Below are 19,580 nucleotides of genomic sequence, written 5' to 3'. Positions count from 1 at the left end.
AATGCTAATCAAGGTGGTCAGTTGAAACATTCACACTTAGCTCCAACAGACAAGAGTCCTTTGTCCCACCCTGGTCATTCCACAGATATATAAACCCTTTTTCCTAGTTCCAACAGACCTCACTACCTCTGAGGATGCTTGCCATAGATGCAGGCGAAACGTCAGGAGAGAATGCCTCTAGAACATGGTCATAGAGCCCGGAAAAACCTACAACAGCTCATACCTCTGATGTTTCATTTATGAAAAGCAGGACACAGGTAGCCAAGCAACATCAGAGTCTGGTCAAGATGGCAAAAGTTAAGGGCTGCAGCATGTTGCTTTTGCCTGTTTCTACAGGGAAGGGCAAGAGTCCTCCTTTTACTGTTTCTCCCATGCTAAGTGAATTCTGTGCAAATTGCTTTGGGAAGGCAAGACGAGGACAAAGGAATAAGGAATAAGGAGGGAAGGAGAAATAGGAAACTGGGGAAATTTATTTATTTATTTATTTATTTATTTATTTGGGGTTCTTTTACCCCGCCCTTCTCATCCCGAAGGGGACTCAGGGCGGCTTACAGAGGCAAAGGCACAATTTGATGCCTGCATCATAAAAACAATCATACACAAAATTACATCAATTCACAGTTGACAACAATTCATGCATTATAACCATAAAATCAATAAAACCAATAAAACCAATACAAACCCAATTTATCCTCTTACATGGGCAGCGTTCGCTAACTGATAGATCTAGTTTTACGTTCCACTTCATCAATCCTGTTGATCTTACTCGCCTGATTGTCTGATTTAATTGCCAGAGTGCCCAAAGGCCTGGTCCCATAACCACGTCTTCACCCTCCTCCTGAAGGCGAGGAGGGATGATGATGCCCTGATTTCCCCCAGGAGTGAGTTCTACAGGTGAGGGGCCACCACTGAGAAGGCCCTGCTCCTCGTCCCCACCAGCCTCACTTGAGACAGTGGTGGGGTTGAGAGCAGGGCCTCCCCAGATGATCTCAAACTCCGGGGTGGGACATAGAGGGAGATACGTTCGGACAGATACACTGGACCGGAACCGTACAGGGTTTTGTAGGTCAAAACCAGCACCTTGAATTGTGCTCGGAACTGAATCGGCAGCCAGTGGAGCTGGCACAGCAGGGGGGTGGTATTTTTTTTCCCACTCCCATGTTTTTAATATTGTGTTGACACTGGAACAAAGGACTGGGGTGATTCACAACAATAACAACAATAATAACAAGAGCAGTAACAGCGATGGCCAGACTTCCTTCCTGCCTGCCTTCCTTCAGAGGGTGGAGAAGCGGGGCAGTTCGTGGCCCAGGATGACCTTGCACTCCACGCCGTCCTCGGTGATGGCAGCCAGGCGGATGACCCCTCCGCTGGAGCCGTCGCGGTCCATGGCCAGAGAGATGGCATTGGCGGCAAAGGCCAAGCACTCCTCCTTGATCATGCCGGGCTTGTAGGAGGCGTCGACGTAGCCGTAGATGTAGGAGCTGCCCGAGCCACCGATGGAGAAGGGCTGGCGCACCATCATGCCCCCCATGGGCACCGAATACACCTGCCCTCCTTTGCGCTTGTCCCACCCGGCCACCAGGATCCCGGCCGTCAGGTCCTCCCGGTATCGGTAGCACATCTTCTTGAAGAGGTTGGCCGCCGTGTGCACCAAGGGACGCTCGTCCAGTTCAATGCTGTGGAAGCCCAGCTGGTACGTGACGGCATCTGCAGTGGCCTGGGTGTCGGCGGCTGAGCCTGACCGGCAGCAGTAAATGTGGTCGTGGATCTGGGTCAGCTTATCCGTCACTCGGTTGGCAATGTAGGAACTGGTAGTGGTCCTGGAATCGGCACCAATGACGACCCCTCCGTCAAACTCTACCGCCATGATAGTGGTCCCGGTGATCTCTGCCCGGTCCGTCCAGTCTGGACGCCCCCCGGACAGGCCCAAGCCGGGCCCGGCCATCGCTGCTCCTCTCACGAGCGCCGCCATCTTGGATCGCGCTGCTCAGGGGGGTGGTATGCTCCCTGTATGTCGCTCCAGTGAACAGTCTGGCTGCCGCTCGCTGGACTAGTTAAAGTTTCCGAACAGTCTTCAAGGGCAACCCCACGTAGAGAGCGTTGCAGTAGTCTATTCGGGATGTAACAAGAGCGTGGACTACCGTGGCCAGATCAGACTTCCCAAGATACGGGCGCAACTGGTGCACAAGTTTTAATTGCGCAAAAGCTCTCCTGGCCACCGCCAGACGTAGCAAAAAAAAAAGTAGGGTAGCAAAAGGTTAATCCGGACTTCCCCTGCCAAATCAGGACAGTGGAAGGATATATCATGGCTTGTATGGAGCTATACTTAGATACCTTTTTTCTTCCTGTAGGAAAAGAAATGCCACACTTTCCCCTATAAATATCCACAGCCGTCACACACTTCTCAAAGGAGTATATGGTATGCTGAAAGAAACACAAGGGACAATATTGTTCCTCAGAGAGGCTTGGATGTTTCCTTCTCCTCCTCCCAAGAAGGAAACGAAAATTAAAAGTTGTCTGAAGGAAACTAGTGAAACGTTCTGGTTAAGGCTCGCAGCCCAAGAATCCCAGCTATGTTATGTCAGAACATTTAATTTGCAAGCTGCCGTTTAATGAATGGAAAGTTACGGCAAGGATCAGGAAGCTGAAGGAGCCTGTGAAAATAAAATTCCGATGGCCCAGCTGGAAACTGAAGCCTCCGCTCATATCCCTGTGTGTACAGTGTATTCTGTTACAAGGAGGCATTCACAGGATCGCATTCCCCGGCCGTGAACCAGTTACCGCTTAAAGCCAGCAATTGGTTTCAAAACCCGGAGGGACACCTATGCCGAAGTCTGCCGAGGAGTCCAACATGAGACACGCGCCACACAGGGGAATGAGTCATTAACAGGGCACTTTTTGCATTTCTTATGGTTCGAGGGGCGTCCTATCCAACATATAAATATATATTGTGATATACACCTTTGTAAAATTGAAATCATAGAGTTGGAAGAGACCTCATAGGCCATCCAGTCCAACTCCCTGCCTAAAAGCAGGAATATTGCATTCAAAGCACCCCTGACAACAGCAAAACAACAAAGGGGAAACAATCAATGACATCTAATCACCTCTCAACAAAAGATTGCCCCAGGCACTGCCAGGCTATCAAATGCTAATCAAGGTGGTCAGTTGAAACATTCACACCAACTCCAACAGAGTCCTTTGTCCCACCCTGGTCATTCCACAGATATATAAACCCTTTTCCCCATCCAGCCTCTGCTTAAAAGCTTTCAAAGAAGGAGCCTCCACCACACTCCGAGGCAGAGAGTTCCACTGCTGAACAGCTCTAACAGTAAGGAAATTCTTCCTAATGTTCACATGGAATCTCCTTTCTTGTAGTTTGAAGCCATTGTTTTGTGTCCTAGTCTCCAGGGAAGCAGAAAACAAGCTTGCTCCCTCCTCCCCGTGGCTTCCTCTCATTTATGCATGGCTATCATGTCTCCTCTCAGCCTTCTGTTCTTCAGGCTAAATACGTCCAGCTCTTTAAGCCACTCCTCATAGGGCTTGTTCTCCAGACCCTTGATCATTTTAGTCGCCCTCCTCTGGACACATTCCAGCTTGTCAATATCTCTCTTCAATTGTGGTGCCCAGAAATGGACACAATATTCCAGATGTGGTCTAACCAAGGCGGAATAGAGGGGTAGCATTACTTCCATAGATCTAGACACTATGCTCCTATTGATGCAGGTCAAAATCCCATTGGCTTTTTTTGCCACCACATCACATTGTTGGGTCATGTTTAGCTTGTTGTCCACGAGGACCCCAAAACCTTTTTTTACACGTACTGCTCTCAAGCCATACATCCCCCATTCTGTATCTTTGCATTTCATTTTTTTCTGCCTAAGTGGAGTATCTTGCATTTGTCACGATTGAAATTCATTTTGTTAGTTTTGGCCCATCTCTCTAATCTGTCAAGATCGTTTTGAATCCTGCTCCTGTCCTCTGGAGTATTGGCTATCCCTCCTGTACAGTGATGCACGAACCAATTGTACAGGTGTGGATGATTATGGAGGGAATTAATCTCAGGCCTCAATTGTTGATAAGAATATATTATAGAGGAGGCCAATTATTACTTGTAAATTAAGGTAACTGCCACCAACATGAGGTATTTGAGGTACCACCGATGAGATCTGGCTTTACAGACGCAGATTAATTGAGATGAGATGGTCTTCAACAAAAGATAACAAGTTTATTGTGTACAAAGCGTATGGTTGCAGGCTGTTAAATAACTTATAGAACTTTGAATATCACTTGGTTTGTAATACAGTCCACTCTTCCAAATAACACAGCTCGTGGCTAACTTTTACTGAGGTGAAGCTCTTTAGTGAACAATGTTTCCTACTATGAATAGCCTTCCAATTTGATCTTTCCTTGATCAAATCTCTGATCTCTAGTCCTTCCTTGACTAGGGATCCTAACAAGCTTTCTTTAGTCTTCCTTGACTAAAGAAACTGGCCAGGTTTCTCTCTTCAGCCCTTCTAGACTGAAAAACCTCCAGCTGCTCACACACACCTCTCTCCCAGGCTTTTTTTCAAGCCTCTACACTCACACTGCCCCTTTTCCAAAGACGCACATAACTTTTTTTGCTTGGCTCCGCCCACTTCTCACTCTCCTGAGCTAGCCTGCCCGGTCTCCTTGGCAACGCTCACTGTGGATTCAAACCAGATAACTCTAGTTTTAGCTACTGTTACAAACACAAATATATACTCTAACAGTTAAACACATACATAGTATCAATGACTTCTGCACACCTCCCAATTTGGTGTCGTCTGCAAACTTGATGATCATGCCTTCTAACCCTTCATCTAAGTCATTAATAAAGATGTTGAACAGGACCGGGCCCAGGACGGAACCCTGCTGATGGCACTCCACTCGTCACTTCTTTCCAGGATGAAGAGGAAGCATTGGTGAGCACCCTCTGGGTTCGTCCGCTTAACCAATTACAGATCCACCTAACTGTAGTTTTGCCTAGCCCACATTGGACTAGTTTGTTTGCCAGAAGGTCATGGGGCACCTTGTCGAAGGCCTTACTGAAGTTCAGGTACGCTACATCCACGGCATTCCCCGCATCTACCCAGCTTGTAGCTCTATCGAAAAAAGAGATCAGATGAGTATGGCATGACTTGTTTTTGATAAATCCATGTTGACTATTAGCAATGACCCCATTTGTTTCTAAGTATTTTTAGACCACTTCCTTAACAATATTTTCCAGAATCTTGCATTGTATCAACATGAGGCTGACCGGAAGGTAATAGTTTGGGTCATCCTTTTTTCACTTCTTCAAGATTGGGACCACATTGCCCCTCCTCCAATCTGCTAGAATTTCTCCCATTCTCCAAGAACTCTCAAAGATTATTGCCAATGGTTCCGAGATGACTTTCGCTAGTTCCTTCAATACTCTTGGGTGTAGTTGATCTGGCCCCAGGGATTTGAACCCGTTTAGAGCGGCCAGATATTCCTGGATGACTTGTTTCCCAATTTGGGGTTGGATGTCCTCTAATCCCTCATCTACTCCATCTTGCTGAGGTTGAAGATGATTTTCTTTTTGTGAGAAGACCGAGGCAAAGAAGACATTAAGCAGTTCTGTCTTTTCACTATCCCCTGCCGGCATTGCCTCATCTTCTCCTCGAAAAGGCCCTATCGCCTCCTTGTTCTTCCTTTTCTACTGACATAAGAAAAAAAGCCCTTTTAATTGTTTTTAATGTCGCTGGCAAGCCTGAGCTCATTTTGTGCTTTAGCCTTGCGGACCTTCTCCCTACAAGAGTGGGCTATTTATTTGAATTCTTCTTTGGTGATTTCTCCCTTTTTCCACTTCTTGTGCATGTCTCTTTTGAGTCTTACTACAATTAGAAGTTCTTTGGACACCCATTCTGGCTTCTTTGCACTTGTACAATTTTTTCTCTTTGTTGCCACTGTTTGCAATCGTGCCTTGAGTATTTCACTCTTGAAAAACTCCCTTCCATCTGTAACTCCCTTTGTCTTTTAGTATCCTTGTCCATGGAATGCTGCTCAGTATTTCCTTAATTTTTTGGAAGTCAGCTCTCCTAAAGTCCAAAATGCGGGTTTGACTTGTCTTAGTTTCGGCCTTCCTTTGTACCTCAAACTGCAGGAGCATATGATCACTTGCCCTTAAGGATCCGACCACTTCAACTGCATCAATCAGGTCCTCCGCATTTGTTAGGATGGGATCGAGAGTAGCCAACCCCCTTGTTGCCTCTTCTACCTTCTGGATTATGAAATTGTCTGCAAGGCAAGCGAGGAATTTGTTGGACTTCGTACTCTTGACTGCCGTACCAGCACACAGTCTAAATAGTCCCTCCCACAACCTCAAACAACATAGAGTTACGGGAAAACTGCATATCAAAATAGATATACAATATTGTAAGCAATCACAATTATATACATAATAAATAACTAGTATAGGAGGCTTGTCAAATGTTGCTATTTCCAACAAAGCCTTCCTTCTTAGAACAGTGGTTCTCAACCTTCCTAATGCCGTGACCCCTTAATACAGTCCCTCATGTTGTGGTGACCCCCAACCATAACTTTGTTTTTGTTGCTACTTCATAACAGTCATTTTACTACTGTTATACATCATAATGTAAATGTCAGATATGCAAGATGTATTTTCATGCACTGGACCAAACTGGGAACAAATACCCAATGCACCCACATGTAAATGCTAGTGGGGTTGGGGGAGGATTGATTTTGTAATTTGGGAGTTGTAGCTGGGATTTATAGTTCACCTATAATCAAAGAGCATTCTGAAGTCCACCAGCGATGGATTTGAACCTAATCTGCCACACAGAACTCCCATGACCAACGGAAAACCCTGGAAGGGTTTGGTGGGTATTGACCTTGAGTTTGGGAGTTGTAGTTCACCTATATCCAGAGAGCACTGTGGACTCATGCAATGCTGGATCTGGACCAAACTTGGCACAAATACTCAATATGCGCAAATGTGAACACTGGTGGAGCTTGGGGGAAATAGACCTTGACTTTTGGGGGTTGTAGTTGCTGGGATTTATAGTTCATTACAATCAAAGAACATTCTGAACTCCACCAATGATAGAATTGGCTCAAACGTCCCACATGGAATCCCCATGACCATCGGAAAATACTGTGTTTTCTGATGGTCTTTGAAGACCCCTCTGATACCCCTTCGCGACCCCCTCAGGGGTCCCGACCCCCAGGTTGAGAAACACTGTTCTTAGAGATACCTGCTAAAATATGAAGAGATAATTAAATGTTATGGTTGTTTAGCTTTCTAAAAAGCCCGTTGTTATTTATTTATATCACAACTTTTGAACCCAGCTGTTTGTTTTATATTAACATGTGGCATTTTGTGAATGTTCCAGGGAATGAACGAATGTGAATCCCAGCAAGGCTGATATTCTTCTACCCTTCCTTCCTTTCCTAAAAGATCACATGTTTTGCTCAGATGTAGGTCAGTATGTAATGTAGGTGATGTAGAGACTACAGTTCTTTGGCATTTAAGAGCATGAGATTATTTATTTATTTACTTTGCTTGTATACCGCAGTTTCTCAGCCCATAGGCGACTCAACGCGGTTCACAACAAGAGCAAAAAGTCAATCCAACAACATACACAATTTAAAAACCATTAACAACATAATATACAGAATAGTGACACATCAATAACAACACATTAACGTCTCGTAACTAGAATCGTGATCCAATATTCATCGTGTACATTGCACTGTTTATCCGAACTCCTGTTCAAACAGCCAGGTTTTTAGTTTTCTTCGAAACACCATTAACGAAGGGGCTGATCTAATGTCCATGGGAAGGGCGTTCCACAGCCGAGGGGCCACCACAGAAAAGGCCCTGTCCCTCGTCCCCGCCAGCCGTGCTTGTGATGCAGTCGGAATCGAGAGCAGGGCCTCCCCAGAAGATCTTAGAGTCCTGGTGGGTTCATAGGCAGAGATACGTTCGGATAGGTAGCTTGGGCCAGAACGGTTTAGGGCTTTATAGGCCAATGCCAGCACTTTGAATTGAGCCCGGTAGCAAATCGGCAGCCAGTGGAGCTGGTGCAGCAGAGGAGTTGTATGCTCCCTGCGCTCCGCTCCTGTTAGTATCATGGCTGCCGAGCGTTGGACTAGTTGGAGCTTCCGAGCCATCTTCAAAGGCAACCCCACGTAGAGAGCGTTGCAGTAGTCTAAACGGGATGTAACCAGAGCGTGGACTACCGTGGCCAAGTCAGACTTCCCAAGGTACAGGCGCAGCTGGCGCACAAGCTTTAACTGTGCAAATGCTCCCCTGGTCACCGCCGAAACCTGGGGTTCCAGGCTCAGCGATGAGTCCAGGGTCACTCCCAAGCTGCGAACCTGCGTCTTCAGGGGAGAAGATAAACCAAAGTTCCCAAGTGCAGCCACCAACTCTGAAGAACAAATCTGAAATATGCACCGCAAACTCTTTGAAAAGGAAGATTTCCTTTATGTGTGCGCGTGTTTTAAATAAAATACCTGTAAACTTCAGTCTGGCCAACAAACTCTCCACCCACATTACAGCATTCTTATACAAGCTGTGTCTAATCTAATCTTATGTACTTTGGCCGCATATCTTGGAAAAGCAAACACTCCCAAGGCAATTGGAATACTCAGTGCTCTATATTACCACCAGGAAGGATGCAGCCCTTCGCTTCATAAAGGGAAGTTTCTGAATTGAGTTTATTTTTAGCCTTTGGGAAAGAAAAAAAAGGCAAAACAACCACAGCAGTCGTCATCCAAGAACACTTTCATTGTCGTATCTCGGACAACATCAATCAGGCAAAAGGTTGAGCAGGTCATGCCGGCTGTGTTGTGTTTGTATGTGTTTGCATGTGATGCGCATAATCTATTGTCTTTTACAGTTAATGTAATGTTCATTGTTCACAACAGAAGTAAGATATCTCAGGGAAAAGGCCTAAATGCCTTGGGTGTGCTGTTATCCAGTCTGCTCTGGGTTAAGCCTTGGATGGGAGACTGTCAACAAATCGCAAGAATTGTAGACTATATCTTTTAGAACAGTGTTTCTCAACCTGGGGGTCGGGACCCCTGGAGGGGTTGCAAGGGGGTGTCAGAGGGGTCACCAAAGACCACAAGAAAACACAGTATTTTCTGCTGGTCATGGAGGTTCTGTGTGGGAAGTTTGACCCAATTCAATCATTGGCAGAGTTCAGAATGCTCTTTGATTGTAGGTGAACTATAAATCCCAGCAACCACAACGCCCAAATGTCAAGGTCTATTTTCCCCAAACCCAGTGGCGGCCCTAGGTAATTTTCAATGTTGGAAATAGCAACATTTGACAAGCCTCCTATACTAGTTATTTGTTATGTATATAATTGTGATTGCTTACTATATTGTATATCTTTTTTGATATGCAGTTTTCCCGTAACTCTATGTTGTTTGAGGTTGTGGGAGGGACTATTTAGACTGTGTGCTGGTACGGCAGCCAAGAGTACAAAGTCCAACAAATTCCTCGCTTGCCTTGCAGACAATTTCATGGTCCAGAAGGTAGAAGAGGCAACAAGGGGGTTGGCTACTCTCGATCCCATCCTAACAAATGCGGAGGACCTGATTGATGCAGTTGAAGTGGTCGGATCCTTAAGGGCAAGTGATCATGTGCTCCTGCAGTTTGAGGTACAAAGGAAGGCCGAAACTAAGACAAGTCAAACCCGCATTTTGGACTTTAGGAGAGCTGACTTCCAAAAAATTAAGGAAATACTGAGCAGAATTCCATGGACAAGGATACTAAAAGACAAAGGGAGTTACAGATGTATGGGAGTTTTTCAAGAGTGAAATACTCAAGGCACAATTGCAAACAGTGCCAACAAAGAGAAAAAATTGTACAAGTGCAAAGAAGCCAGAATGAGTGTCCAAAGAACTTCTAACTGTACTAAGACTAAAAAGAGACATGCACAAGAAGTGGAAAAGGGGAGAAATCACCAAAGAAGAATTCAAACAAATAGCCCACTCCTGTAGGGAGAAGGTCCGCAAGGCTAAAGCAAACAGTATTTTGGTGCCCTCCCTCCAACCAATCATTGATATATATTTTCTGTTCGTCATGGGACTTCTGTGTGCCATATTTGGTTCAATTCCATCATTGGTGGAGTTCAGAATGCTCTTTGATTGTAGGTGAACTATACAACCCAGTAACTACAACTTGCATATGTCAAGGTCTATTTTCCCCCAAGAGCGCCTCAAGAGCACCCCTGGGCAAAATCAACTATACTGCGAATGCTTACTTTGCATAATGGTTGAGCCGCTCCTGCCCAAACCTCACTAGTGTTTACATTTGGGCATATTGAGAATTCGTGCCAGGTTTGGTCTAGATCCATCATTGTTTGAGTCCACAGTGCTCTCTGGATGTAGGTGAACTACAACTCCCAAAACTCAAGGTCAATGCCCACCAAACCTTTCCAGTATTTTCTCTTGGTCATGGTAGTTCTGTGTGTCAAGTTTGATTCAATTCCATCGTTGGTGGAGTTCAGAATGCTCTTTGATTGTAGGTAAACTATAAATTCCAGCAACTACAACTCGCACAGGACAAAATCAATACCCTCCCCCAATCCCACCAGTATTTAAATTTGGGTGTATTGGGTCTTTGTGCCAAATTTGGTCCAGTGAATGAAAATACATCCTGCATATCAGATATTTACATTACGATTCATAACAGCAGCAAAATGACAGTTATGAAGTAGCAATGAAACTAATTTTATGGTTGGGGGTCACCATAACATGAGGAAGCGTATTAAGGGGTCGTGGCATTAGGAAGGTTGAGAACCACTGTTTTAGAAGAAGGATTTGGCAAAGCAACTTCTTGCCTACGAAAATCCTATGAACTGTATGGTTATCACCATAGGTTGGTGGAGGATTTGAAGATACAGTAGAGTCTTGCTTATCCAATCTTCGCTCAGCCAATATTCTGTATTGCCCAACGCAGTCTGCCTCCCGCCCAGATCCACAGCTGTTTCAATACATTGCGATGTTTTGGTGCTAAATTTGTAAATAAGGTAATTACTACAGAACGTGGCCGTGTATTGACCTGCTTTTCCTGTCAATTTGTTGTAAAATGTGATGTTTTGGTGCTTAATTTGTAAAATCATAACACAATCTGACGATTAACAGGCTCCCCCCCCCCCCCTTATTATCCAACATTTTCCCTTATCCATAGAATCAAAGAGTTGGAAGAGACCTCATGGGCCATCCAGTCCAACCCCCTGCCAAGAAGCAGGAATATTGCATTCAAATCATCCCTTACAGATGGCCATCCAGCCTCTGTTTAAAAGCTTCCAAAGAAGGAGCCTGGCTCCACCACACTCCGGGGCAGAGAGTTCCACTGCTGAACGGCTCTCACAGTCAGGAAGTTCTTCCTCATGTTCAGATGGAATCTCCTTTCTTGTAGTTTGAAGCTATTGTTCCGCGTCCTAGTCTCCAGGAAGCAGAAAACAAACTTGCTCCCTCCTCCCTGTGGCTTCCTCTCACATATTTATACATGGCTATCATATTTCCTCTCAGCCTTCTCTTCTTCAAGCTAAACATGCCCAGCTCCTTAAGCCGCTCCTCATAGGGCTTGTTCTTCAGACCCTTGATCATTTTAGTCGACCTCCTCTGGACACATTCCAGCTTCTCAACATCTCCCTTTGATTGTGGTGCCCAGAATTGGACACAATATTCCAGGTGTGGTCTAACCAAGGCAGAATAGAGGGGTAGCACTACTTCCCTGGATCTAGACACTAGGCTCCTATTGATGAAATCCCATTGGCTTTGTTTTGCCGCCACATCACATTGTTGGCTCATGTTTAACTTGTTATCCACGAGGACTCCAAGATATTTTTCACACGTACTGCTCTCAAGCCAGGCGTCCCCCATTCTGTATCTTTGCATTTCATTTTTTTCTGCCTAAGTGGAGTATCTTGCATTTGTTGTCCTGCCGGCCTGTTTATGTTGGATAAGCGAGACTCTACTGTATAAGGTGCATCTACACCACAGATTTACACTTTGATACCATTAATACAGGGTTGAGTCTTGTCCTTCCTTGACTCGGATTCAAATAGTAGTTGTTTGTGTTCTTTTCCATGAATACGAGACGCTCTTGCTCCTTGTTGCCTTTTGTCCGCGTTCCGATGTGGCATAGCCTCACAGACCCCACTTTCCATTGGTGAAACGTTGGAGAATGTGAAATATTTGTGGGATTTACCTGAAAAGAAAATATTGGTTATTCATTTCCATATTTTGTGGTCAAAGAACGTTGCTCGGTGTTCTGGCAAAGGAGGTTTCCCCTGCTTTCCTCTCCGAAACTAACACATTTCAGGAGACCAAATGCTTTGAAATTCCACATCTTCCAACACTGTTGGATCAACAGGACAGTTTTCTTCTGAAAACGTTGGAAGATTGAATTGGCTTGCTTAAATTATATTATTTCATACAAATGGAGTTACAGAATCCTCAGACACAAGGAACAATATCTTTTTTTTTCCTCCAGGGAAGAGGGCAATGCTATGGGGTCATGGGAGTTGTAGTTTTGCATGGTCTTTATCCTTCTCTGTCAAAGAGGACTACAAACTACAAAACCCAGGTTTCCACAGCATTGACCCATGGCAGTTAAAGTGGTGCAAATAATAATAATAACAACAACAACAACAACAACACTTTATTTTGCAGGTTCGCAGCTTGGGTGTGATCCTGGATTCATCACTGAGCCTGGAGCCCCAGGTTTCAGCGGTGACCAGGGGAGCATTTGCACAGCTTAGGCTCGTGCGCCAGCTGCGCCCATACCTTGGGAAGTCTGACTTGGCCACGGTAGTCCACGCTCTTGTCACATCCCGCCTAGACTACTGCAACGCTCTCTACGTGGGGCTGCCCCTGAAGACGGCCCGGAAGCTGCAATTAGTCCAACGCGCGGCAGCCATGATTCTAACAGAAGCGGAGCGCAGGGAGCACACAACCCCCCTGTTGCGCCAGCTCCACTGGCTGCCGATTTGCTACCGGGCTCAATTCAAGGTGTTGGTATTGGCCTATAAAGCCCTAAACGGTTCCGGCCCAAGATACCTATCTGACCACATCTCAGCCTATGAACCCACCAGGACTTTGAGATCTTCCGGGGAGGCCCTGCTCTCAATCCCGCCGGCCTCCCAAACACGGTTGGCAGGGATGAGAGATAGGGCCTTCTCGGTGGTGGCTCCTTGGCTGTGGAACACCTTTCCTACAGACATTAGGCTGGCACCATCTCTCATGGCATTCCGTAGAAAGCTGAAGACCTGGATGTTTGTGCAGGCGTTTGAGTAATTTAGTGCAATCTGGTAACTGAACATAGGAATGGAACAATGGACGACGAACTTGGATCATGCGTGGATGATGAGGCGATTGGGTACGGGTTTTTTGTAATAACTGTGTATTGGGATTGCTTATTAGTTATTAATGGAAAATGTGTAAATTAATTGTCATTGTTGTATTGAACTATTGCTGTTTTATTGTCTTTACTGTTTGTGAACCGCTGTGAGTTGCCCTCGGGCTTGAGATACAGCGGTAAAAAAGCATAGTAAATAAATAAATAAATAAATAAATAATTTGTACCCCGCTACCATCTCCCCAAGGGACTCGGTGAGGCTTACATGAGGCCGAGCCCAAATATATTATTTATTTATTATTTATTTATTATTTGCACTTATTAACCGCCACTCTCAGCCCAAGGGCGACTCGTGGCGGTGTACAAAACATAGAAAAAACAACAATTTACAATAGATCAAGACCATTACACAACATCTTACTAACACAACAACTCATTAAACTAAAAATCCGCTTCGTCTTGTTTGGGGTCATAATCAATCTCATGGTCGTAGTCCATTCCGGTGGTCATTCCAAAAACATAGCACTTAGTTGAAGGCTTTCTCGAAGAGCCAGGTTTTCAGGCCCTTACGGAAGGCCATGAGGGAAGGCGCCTGTCTGATTTCAGCCGGGAGGGAGTTCCATAGCCGGGGGGCCACCACCGAGAAGGCCCGCTCTCTTGTCCCCGCCAGGCGTGCCTGTGAGGCAGGCGGGACCGAGAGAAGTGCCTCCCCAGATGATCTCAAGGTCCTCGTGGGCTCGTAGGCCGAGATGCGGTTCGCAAGGTATTTTGGGCCGGAACCGTTTAGGGCTTTGTAGGATAACATGAGCACCTTAAATTGGGCCCGGTAGCAAATCGGCAGCCAGTGGAGCTGGGACAGCAAGGGCGTTGTGTGCTCCCTGCGTCCCGCTCCGGTTAACAACATGGCTGCCGCGCGCTGGACTAGCTGGAGCTTCCGGGCCGTCTTCAAGGGCAGCCCCACGTAGAGAGCGTTGCAGTAGTCGAGGCGGGATGTGACCAAAGCGTGTACCACCGTGGCCAAGTCAGACTTCCCAAGATACGGGCGCAGCTGGCACACGAGCCGAAGCTGTGCAAATGCTCCCCTGGTCACCGCTGAAACCTGGGGATCCAGGCTCAGCGATGAATCCAGGGTCACACCCAAGCTGCGAACCTGCGCCTTCAAGGGGAGTGCGACCCCGTCCAGCACAGGCTGTAACCCTATACCCTGCTCGGCCTTCCGACTGACCAGGAGTACTTCTGTCTTGTCTGGATTTAATTTTAGTTTGTTCGCTCTCATCCAGACCGTTACAGCGGCCAGGCACCGGTTCAGGACTTCGACAGCCTCCTTAGTAGCAGGTGGGAAGGAGTGACAGAGTTGGACGTCATCTGCGTACAGGTGATACCGCACCCCGAAACTCCGGATGATCTCACCCAGCGGCTTCATGTAGATGTTAAACAGCATGGGGGACAGTATGGAACCCTGAGGAACACCACAGGTCAAAGGCTGTGGCGTTGAACAGGAGTCCCCCAATAACACCTTCTGGGTACGGCCCTCCAGAAATGACTGGAGCCACCGCAAAGCCACCGCAAATATAACAATACAAGCAATAATAACAACAATACAAGCAATTAAAAACACATGGACAATAAGAAACAGCATTATCAATAAACAACACATAGTTAAAAACAGTGGGGACGCCAAATGTTAAGTTAAAATTGGAAATAATGCTGGGACATGAACAGAAGGTGATACTGGTGTGTGTGGAAGGGAATACGAGCAGACCTAAAGAAATATAAAGTGCTTTAGAGGACAAGGTGCTATGGATCATTATTCCGGGAAGGCACACTGGAACAGCCACGTCTTCAAGCTCCTCCTGAAGACTGCCAAAGTTGGAGCCTGTCTGATGTCTTTAGGGAGTGAGTTCCAGAGTCGAGGGGCAACCACCGAAAAGGCCCTCTCTCTCGTCCCCACCAATTGGGCCTCTCCGGATGATCGAAGGGATCGTGTGGGTTCATATACAGAGATGCGATCACGCAAGTAGGCGGGTCCCAAACCGTTCAGGGCTTTGTAGGTAAGAACCTGCACCTTGAATTGGGTCCAGTAGATGAATGGCAGCCAGTGGAGCTCCTTGAACAGAAGGGTTGACCTCTCTCTGAAAGGAGCCCCAGTTAACAGCCTGGCTGCTGCCCGTTGGATCATCTGAAATTTCGGGCCATTTTCAAAGGCAGCCCCACGTAGAGTGCATTGCAGTAATCTAGTCTAGAGGTGACTAAGGCGTGGACCACCTTGGACAGATCCGCCTTCTCGAGGTACGGTCACAGTTGGCGCATGAGTCTTAGTTGTGCAAAGGCCCTCCTGGCCACCACCGACGCCTGAGCCTCAAACGTAAGTGAAGAATCCAGGAGGACACCCAAACTGTGGACCTGTGACTTCAGGGGGAGTGCAACCCATCCAGCACAGGTTGCCACCCTATACCGCGGTCTGGTTTACGATCGACCAGGAGGACCTCTGCCTTGTCGGGGTTAATCTTCAGCTTGTTTGTCCTCATCCAGACAGCCACAGCGGTCAGGCACTCGTCTAGCACTCGAGCTAGACAAAAAGCATAGCAAGTATGCAGTGTAGATGCAGCCTTGGAGGGTGCCTTCTTGATATGATGAAGCAGAGGTTGAAAGACATAAGGACATCAGAATATATATATAATATGTTTGGTGCTGGTTATTGACTGATATATGTGTGTGTGTGTGTGAAACATGGTGTTGGAGAAGAATTCTACATTGCCCCTCACTCTCCTATTGAACTCAACTTTCCCTGATGGAAGGAAGCTTCAAATGAGACACGGGGATGGGAAAAACCCATGGGGGAATGGGGCAGACAACTGGGACAGCTGAGGATTAAATGGGATGGCACCTGCCAGATCAGGACAGTTGTGGAGTGAATGATTCCTGAGAAAAGTGTCCTCAGTTCCTTGAAGGACAATTGTTGTTTGTTTGGCATGAAGTAAGAATTACAAAGTCAGCTGGTCAGTCGCAGTTAGCTCGGCAAACTCCATTTTGTCATCTGTGCGATGCTAGAAATGCTGCAACCGCAATACATATTATGTGCCTAGGGCCACCCCGTTGGAGGCCATGGTTCCAATGCCAGCTCCTGAGAACATCTTCTTGAACAACAAACCTTTTCTGACTCCATTCTATGGAGCTCACTAAACAACCAGGAATTTATTGGGTATTTCTCATGTGCACTTTACTTTTAAAAAATGGCTTTAAAGTAGTATAAAATGCTGATGCTGTGAATATTCTCTGACTGGACCAGTGCTCTTCATCCTGGAAAGAAGTGATGAGCGGAGTGCCGCAGGGTTTCGTCCTGGGCCCAGTCCTGTTCAACATTTTTATTAATGACTTAGATGAAGGGTTAGAAGGCATGATCATCAAGTTTGCAGACGACACCAAATTGGGAGGGATAGCCAATACTCCAGAGGACAGGAGCAGGATTCAAAATGATCGTGACAGATTAGAGAGATGATTGGCCAAAACTAACAAAATGAAGTTCAACAGTGACAAATGCAAGATACTCCACTTTGGCAGGAAAAACAAAACGCAAAGATACAGAATGGGGGACAATGCCTGGCTCGAGAGCAGTACATGTGAAAAAGATCTTGGAGTCCTCGTGGACAGCAAGTTAAACAAGAGCTAACAACGTGATGTGGCGGCAAAAAAGCCAATGGGATTTTGGCCTGCATCAATAGAGCATAGTGTCTAGATCTAGGGAAGTAATGCTACCCCTGTATTCCGCCTTGGTTAGACCACACCTGGAATATTGTGTCCAATTCTGGGCACCACAATTGAAGAGCAATATTGACAAACTAGAATATGTCCAGAGGAGGTTGACTAAAATGATCAAGGGTCTGGAGAACAAGCCCTATGAAGAGCGGCTTAAAGAGCTGGGCATGTTTAGCCTGAAGAAGAGAAGGCTGAGAGGAGACATGATAGCCATGTATAAATATGTGAGAGGAAGCCACAGGGAGGAGGGAGCAAGCTTGTTTTCTGCTTCCCTGGAGACTAGGACACGGATCAATGGCTTCAAACTACAAGAAAGACGATTCCATCTGAACATGAGGAAGAACTTCCTGACTGTGAGAGCCGTTCAGCAGTGGAACTCTCTGCCCTGGAGTGTGATGGAGGCTCCTTCTTTGGAGGCTTTTAAATAGAGGCTGGATGGCCATCTGTCAGGGGTGATTTGAATGTAATATTCCTGCTTCTTGGCAGGGGATTGGACTGGATGGCGCATGAGGTCTCTTCCAAGTCTATGATTCTATGATTCTATGCTGTAAGTCAGAGATTGAAAGCAGGCGGATCCTTTGGCCAAAGTTACTGTTTGTTGTTTGCTTGCCTTCCTGCTCCCTTTCAGGGCCCATCCTCACTTCTTGCCCCGCCTGGGAGGATACTGTGAGGTGGATATTTCCGTCCTACCCAGCAAGTTTAGAAATAGAGTGATCCTAAAATAAGATGGTGGTTTATTCATAGTTCGGCACAATCCTAGGTTATATATGTGTCTCTCCAAAGGACCAGGGAACTTCCAGGATTCACACACTATTGATAGCACAGTGTCGTCCTGGAAGAAAGGATTAAGTCTTGGCGGTTGCGTGCCGTGAGGTTAAACATAAATCCTTTCCTTGTCATGAATGGGGATGTTTATAGACTGAGTTGTAAAATGCTCAGATCTGTAATGGGCAGTCCTCTAGGAGACGCAGTTCAGGAAACAGAGAAAGAAAAAGTGCCATTTATACCTCTCTACATCCAGATATGTTCAGCAGACTTTAGGCTGTATGGGGAGACATCTACACTGTAGATGCAGTTTGACACCACTTTAACTGCTATGGCTCAATGCTCTGGGATTTATTTATTTATTTATTTATCGTGTCAGGGGCAATCAGACAATTGTATTACATTTCTAACAGAACAAAACCAACAAACACACAAAACATGAAGTTTGCAAGCTTGGTAGTTGATTAAATGTCCTTTGACCAGTATCTGGCCACTTGGAGTGCCTCTGGTGTCCTCCATTGTACATGTGGCAGGGCTCAGGGTGCATTGCAGTAGGTCATCTGTAGTTTGCTCTTCTCCACACTCGCATGTCGAGGATTCCACTTTTTAGCACCATTTCTGAAGGTTGGCTCTGCATCTCATGGTGCCAGAGTGCAGTCTGTTCAGCGCCATCCAAGTTGCCCAGTCCTCTGTGTGCCCAGGAGGGAGTCTCTCATTTGGTATCAGCCATTGGTTGAGGTTCTGAGTTTGAGCCTGCCACTTTTGGACTCTTGCTTGGTGAGGTGTTCCAGCGAGTGTCTCTAGATCTTAGAAAACTATGTCTTGATTTAAGTCATTGACGTGTTGGCTGATACCCAAACAAGGGATGAGCTGGAGATGTCACTACCTTGGTCCTTTCACTATTGGCTGCTACTTCCCGACTGATGTCAGGTGGTGCAATATTTGCTAAATAGTGTTATTTCTCCAGTGGTGTAGGGCGCAGACACCCCATGATAATGTGGCATGCCACATCTACTGTTTTAGCGTGGTGAAGTGTGTTCCACACTGGGCATGCATACTCAGCAGCAGAGTAGCATAGCGCAAGGGCAGATGTCTTCACTGTGTCTGGTTGTGATCCCCAGGTTGTACCAGTCAGCTTTCATATGATATTGTTTCTAGCACCCACTTTTTGCTTGATGTTCAGGCAGTGCTTCTTGTAGGTCAGAGCACGGTCCAGGGTGACTCCCAGGTATTTGGGTGTGCTGCAATGCTCCAGTGGGATTCCGTCCCAGATGATCCTCACAGCTCGGGATGCTTGTCTGTTCTTAAGATGAAAGGCACATGTCTGTGTTTTAGATTGATTAGGGATCAGCTGGTTTTCCCTGTAATAGGCGGTAAGAGCACCTAGAGCTTCGGAGAACTTCTGTTCTACCATCTCAAAGCTCCCTGCTTGAGTAGAAATGGCACGATCATCAGCATAGATGAAGCTCTCTGTCCCTTCTGGCAGTAGCTGCTCTGGAATGATGGGAGTTGAAGCTTGGCGAGGCAACAGCACTTCTAGGCAGAGAAGGTGAAAGTCCTATATCTGTTAAAACATTTATTTTATTCAGAATTACAGAAATATATACAGACAGAAAGAGATACAGAAACAAAGGCTTAAAGGAAACCAAAACATGACACATAAAACTAA

At 46.2% G+C, this 19,580-nt stretch overlaps 1 pseudogene; it reads right to left on the bottom strand.

Annotated features, from left to right (window-relative positions):
* Nucleotides 1-1,141: 1,141 nt before the first annotated feature.
* LOC132769915 (proteasome subunit beta type-6 pseudogene) lies at nucleotides 1,142-1,985 on the bottom strand (annotated as a pseudogene).
* Between the last annotated feature and the right edge of the window lie 17,595 nt (nucleotides 1,986-19,580).

The sequence above is a fragment of the Anolis sagrei genome, chromosome 9 (assembly GCF_037176765.1).
Source record: "Anolis sagrei isolate rAnoSag1 chromosome 9, rAnoSag1.mat, whole genome shotgun sequence".
NCBI classification, from domain to species: domain Eukaryota; kingdom Metazoa; phylum Chordata; class Lepidosauria; order Squamata; family Dactyloidae; genus Anolis; species Anolis sagrei.
This window is presented reverse-complemented; position numbering and strand designations above follow the sequence as displayed.